Source organism: Berghia stephanieae, chromosome 7, assembly GCF_034508935.2.
Source record: "Berghia stephanieae isolate SIO BIC M18660-M18661 chromosome 7, UCSD_Bste_1.3, whole genome shotgun sequence".
Classification (NCBI taxonomy): domain Eukaryota; kingdom Metazoa; phylum Mollusca; class Gastropoda; order Nudibranchia; family Aeolidiidae; genus Berghia; species Berghia stephanieae.
The window spans coordinates 6,295,146-6,301,241 of NC_088366.1; positions in this window are offsets into that span (position 1 = coordinate 6,295,146).

Here is a 6,096-nt window from a genome sequence, read left to right on the forward strand (position 1 = left end):
TCGTATTGACGCATGGTAACTTAGTAACTGGATCTAAACTATCGGAACAATGACGGACGCCCTTATGAAATATTTCTCCTACGGGCATAAAAGTGTATCCAGAGGAGAAAAGCATTATAAATATGGTCATGTTTTGACTTTTATAATTCTGATCACATGACATATGAAAAGTTCTAGACAGCATGAAGAATAAAAAAAAACCCCGATTTTCTTTGTTTAGAACAACGCTGCTCGCCGTTGCTGGGCGACGTGACATCAGACTATTGAATTCAATTGACCTGTAGATGTGTGGCCAGTCGAAACACTGGATTTGTGACGCACACGTTCAAGCCGTGGCCTCGTAAACCCATGGCCTGACACACTGACCGAGGCCATCGTGAACTTTTGCCTGACACTGACCAACAAATTAATGACACGTCTTTGGCCACAAAAGGAAACAAATCGTGAGTTGTATTCAATGGGATCATTAATTTGTTTCCTCAAGCACCACTAACGACAACTCACCAGACGCTGCACAATCAAAAAAAAAGAAGATGAAATAAAAAATGACGTCAAACTATAATCCTCGTGTGTTCTAGTGTCAGGCTATAGATAGTATGCAGATGACGTCACTCATGCCTTTGTTATTGTTTTTGCCATCCGCGTTTGTGAGTTGTTCTCACTAAACTGTATTAACCAGACTAAAAAAGTTCATGGTTACACAGAGTTTGTGTGTTGGTTCGTTATACTTCCGGATGGCAATGTTGTGAACTCCTTGGCCAAGCGCATTCTATCTATAGATAGTTCGAAGATGACGTGACTCAGGTCTTTGTTATTGTTTTTTTTTGCCATCCGCGTTTATGAGTAATGCTCACTGAACTATATTAACCTGACTAAAGACTTTCATGGATACACACAGTTTTGTGTGTTGGTCCGTTATACTTCCGGATGGCAATGTTACGAGCTTCTTAGCCAAGCGCATACTATCTATAAGATAATGATGGCTACCGTCTTAATGGGTTTTCGTGTCAGGCTATAAGTTAACGATGGCTACGTGCGCTTGGCTAAGAAACTCACAACATTGCCATCCGGAAATATAACGGACCAAGACACAAAACTATGTGTAATCTTGAAGATTTCAATTCAAAGCATGATACTGTGAGATGCCGTGGACTATAGAAAGCAGTGAACATACATGAAAATTATTTTTAAAATCTTGAGCTTTTATATAGAGCAATATCCACTAAACGTGCTTAAAGCGCTTTACGAGGGATCCCCAACAGCAACACGTAACATGAAGAACGAGACATGACGCCTGTTAAGCGATATTACAATTTTTCGGACAGGGACAACGCTGTTACTCATTTTACACCTGAGTACGGTGAGAAAATGTGAGTAAAAAGCCTTTTACAAGGACTCAACTATGCTCCGAGCGAGGCTGAAACCCAGGACCTTCCGATCCGAAAGCGAGTGTCATACCACTAGATCACATAGCCGCACGAAATAGGCTCTTCAAAAAAGTTTTAAAAAATACCAAACACGTAACGTTTTGGGCTCAAACCTCTCTAAATGACGTATCAATGCTTTTATTGTTTTTGTTTTTGTCCGATGAAGGGTTTTGAGCCCGAAACGTTCCGTGTTTTGTCTTCGTTTAAGCTGTTAAAAAGTCATTTTATGCTCATTGCTTTTTTAATGAGCTTACGAAGGCTACAAGGCTAGCCGGCTACGTTAGACAGTTGCTGGTCTGGATAGACAAGAAAGTGCTCATTATAGTGGATGTTGCGCTATATTAAAGCATTTTAACTGTATATAAAGAACCGAAACTCAACGGTTTATTGTTCTGGAATATAATTGAACTACTAACTGAAGTAATGCAAGCTGTTTGCAATGCCCGCCGTCACGGTTGGCTGATCTTCAATCAATATCTACACACAATGGGCTAAAGGGGTGGGGGGGGTCGCAACGTCGGTCATTTGTGACACTCTGCATCAAACCGGTAATATATCTTGGAGGTGTATATATAGATAGAATGCGCTTGGCCAAGGAGTTCACAACATTGCCATCCGGAAGTATAACGAACCAACACACAAACTCTGTGTAACCATGAACTTTTATAGTCTGGTTAATACAGTTTAGTGAGAACAACTCACAAACGCGGATGGCAAAAACAATAACAAAGGCCTGAGTGACGTCATCTTCGAACTATCTATACTGAAAAAATTGGATTTTAAGTCTATGATCACCGATGTCTGGCACAAACTTGGGACTTGAAGCAGCAAGACGAAGTCCAGAAGTCTGAAACTTGGTTTCGGGTTCAAAGTCTGTTTTTTCTTGTAAGAGAATCCATGTATTTTCTCACAGAGTAGACAGCTCAAGTAATTCACAAATTCAAATTTCACATTTCTTGACATTTTCGCGTTAAGTTCAATTTTTGACAGGGGTCCCAAAAGCTCAAGGGTTCCCCCCAAAAAAGCCCAGTTGGTAGAGCACTTGCTTCACACGCAAAGAAACCATGATCGAACTCGGGTGAAGTTGAGATTTTTTGTCCACCCATCAGTGATTGGGTAGCTGGGTCTGTTAGATCTGGCGGAAAATATATTTTTTTCGATAGACTAGCGTCCCATCCAAAGGGTAGCAAGCAATTGCAAGTGTCTGTTTCACGCAATAGTAACCGAGATAAACTCCGACTCCATGGGACTGATGACTGTAAAGCCTGATTATTTTTTTTCACTTTTCGACACCGATTCAAACCCTGACATGTATCAATGCTTTTATTGTTTTTGTTTTTGGCCGATGAAGGGTTTTGAGCCCGAAACGTTCCGTGTTTTGTCTTCGTTTAAGCTGTTAAAAAGTCATTTTATGCTCATTGCTTTTTTAATGAGCTTACGAAGGCTACAAGGCTAGCCGGCTACGTTAGACAGTTGCTGGTCTGGATAGACAAGAAAGTGCTCATTATAGTGGATGTTGCGCTATATTAAAGCATTTTAACTGTATATAAAGAACCGAAACTCAACGGTTTATTGTTCTGGAATATAATTGAACTACTAACTGAAGTAATGCAAGCTGTTTGCAATGCCCGCCGTCACGGTTGGCTGATCTTCAATCAATATCTACACACAATGGGCTAAAGGGGTGGGGGGGTCGCAACGTCGGTCATTTGTGACACTCTGCATCAAACCGGTAATCTATCTTGGAGGTGTATATATAGATAGAATGCGCTTGGCCAAGGAGTTCACAACATTGCCATCCGGAAGTATAACGAACCAACACACAAACTCTGTGTAACCATGAACTTTTATAGTCTGGTTAATACAGTTTAGTGAGAACAACTCACAAACGCGGATGGCAAAAACAATAACAAAGGCCTGAGTGACGTCATCTTCGAACTATCTATACTGAAAAAATTGGATTTTTAGTCCATGATCACCGATGTCTGGCACAAACTTGGACTTGAAGGAACAAGACGAAGTCCAAAAGTCTGAAACTTGGTTTCGGGTTCAAAGTCGACCCCCCCCCCCTTCCCACCCTCAAAATGGATCGAGGCGACGGGTCACATTTAGATTCTTTGACATGAACTGTTTGTCACCTTTACTACTTGGCACTCACTCCACAGTTGCCGATATTTTGTCGTATTCTGCAAAGAACACTTATTAAAAAATTTGGCCATAAAACTCGTCCTTCAAATATCTATTTATTAAAATGGCCTTCAACTTGTCAAAACAATTTAAACTTGGGATTTCACGGAAGTCCCAGGTTTGAGAGTTTTTGACAAGGTGAGGGTCATTGTGATCGACCGATATTTGAAGGTCGAGTTTTCTAGCCAAAATTTTCAAGAAGTGTTTTGTTGAGTTTTTCTTTTCTTTTCTTTCTTTTGTTAGCGTCAGGTAGTGTTGAGGTAGATTCGGGTCGTAAGGGTCATTGTGACCCAGATGGTCAATAACAAAAGAACTCCTCAGCCGGGTACACACAGTAGGTCAAGCGTAGCATTGAAAACGTGTTGACCATTCATTTACATTATCGGCCACTATTCAAAACTTGTAAGAGGTTAAAATAACCCGCTTAATGTTGTTTCTTTTTTTTTTTCTTTTTTTTTTTTTAAATTGAGAAGGGGAAATTAAGAGTTTAGAAATTAAAGCTTGCTGGTGTGTGTTTGTATGTGGTGGTGGTGGTGGTGGGGGGGGTGTTATGTACATATTAATGAAGCTATGGTCATACAAGACTTTATAATCAACTACTTGTCTGAGAATGGAAAATAGTCTAAAGATAATTTGGTTTCACTTCATCAGAACTATAACAACTCTACAGTCAGCAGCAGCGGCCAACAATAGAAAACGAAAGGCTACTTGGTCGTTGCTTACATGAGGTCCCAATTATTCAGTTGGTAGAGCAAAAGCTTCCCACGCAAAGCTTCATGGATAATCCTGCTGGGTGTAATCGAGATCCCCCCCCCCCCCCTTCCCACCCTCCTCCCCCACCCTGTCCAAATAGCAGTGGTTTCGGTAGCTATTCTGTATAATTTGTGGGAAAGTGTGAGATGAAGTAATAAAGGCCCCTCTAGTTATTGACTCATTTAGGCATCTCTAGTTTTTGGTTTTAAAGTAATTTACTATAGACTATCGCCCTATCCAAATGGTAGCTCCGTTTATTGCGATAAAAACATGGGAAAACCTCTGTTCCATAGGCCTTTGGCTCTTCCTGTTGGTTGCCAAAAACTAAGTTAGAAACGTGCGTATACCTCGGCTCCATGGGTATTTGGCTCCTCCATTTGCCAAAAACTAATTTAGAAACGTGCGTATACCTCGGCTCCATGGGTATTTGGCTCCTCCTTTTGCCAAAAACTAATTTAGAAACGTGCGTATACCTCGGCTCCATGGGTATTTGGCTCCTCCATTTGCCAAAAACTAATTTAGAAACGTGCGTATACCTCGGCTCCATGGGCCTTTGGCTCTTCCTTTTACCAAAAGCTACTTTCTAAAAATCTAACCAGAAAGTGATCACAAAGGTGACAATTTCTGGAGCAGGCAGTGATGGAAGATAAAGATTTTCACGGAGGTCCCATGATTTCAAGGGTCTGTGACAAGATGGAGGCCATTTTAATCGACTATAATGTTGCCCGTTCTGTGGTACTCTGGCTACAAAACTTGTCCTTATAAATGAATATCTTGAGGAGCCGGGAAAAGAACATCGATTCTGCGGTGACTTTGGATGGACTCCAGACTAGGAAAGAAAGGGAAAGGACACCCCCCCCCCCTTTCCCCCTTCTTCCCGAAATAAAATATCATAAACAACATGGCGCATGGTGGTGGAAAAGGAGAGGAAAGTATTTGGTTGCCACTCTTGGCAGCATAGGGCCAAGACTAGCGAGTTAACCCTCTCCTTACCAAGCATAGGAAAATCGTCACATTCTTTACGATGCAACTACAAATTGTATCATTCTGATTTCTTTTGTACGACATGCAATTTAAAGGAATTTTATTTTGTTATAGCTATAAACTGGGTACAGCTGGGGCGACCATCCCCAACCCAGCGCGTCCACAGGTGGCGGATCGTGGAACGGCCTACAGATCCTGATCTATAGGTTAGCTGTAAAGCCGCGGACCAACTGGCGATAGTCGTGGAGAGTGAGGTTGGGTAGTCTGGCAGCACAGCTACACATACAAAATGCCTCATGTACTCTATGAAGGGACTATCAAGGTGAATGGGAGGCGCCTTAAAACCTGCCAAATGCTCCCACTGCCTTGTGGGTTATGACCGGGAGGTCAAAAGGCTATGGAGTAAACCCTTGGAATAAAAATAGATGGAAGGAAGATGACGTCATAATACTGAAGCCAACCGTTGGCCGCTTCCGCCATATTGGGAATACCAAAACATTCCTGCGTTACGGCCGTAGTTACGGTGATTCACTCATCGGTGGACATCCGAATCAAGATGATCAGTGGATGTTTTTCCTTCCAAGTAAGTATCAACCTTAAATTTGTTTCATAATTATGTTTGCAAATACGTTTTATCAGTTAAATCATGTTTAAAGATGAAATAAAACTATTTGATAGCTAAGTTGAGTCGAATTCAGATATCTCTCCCTGTGAATGTGATGTGGCTATGGCATGGCACGTTCAC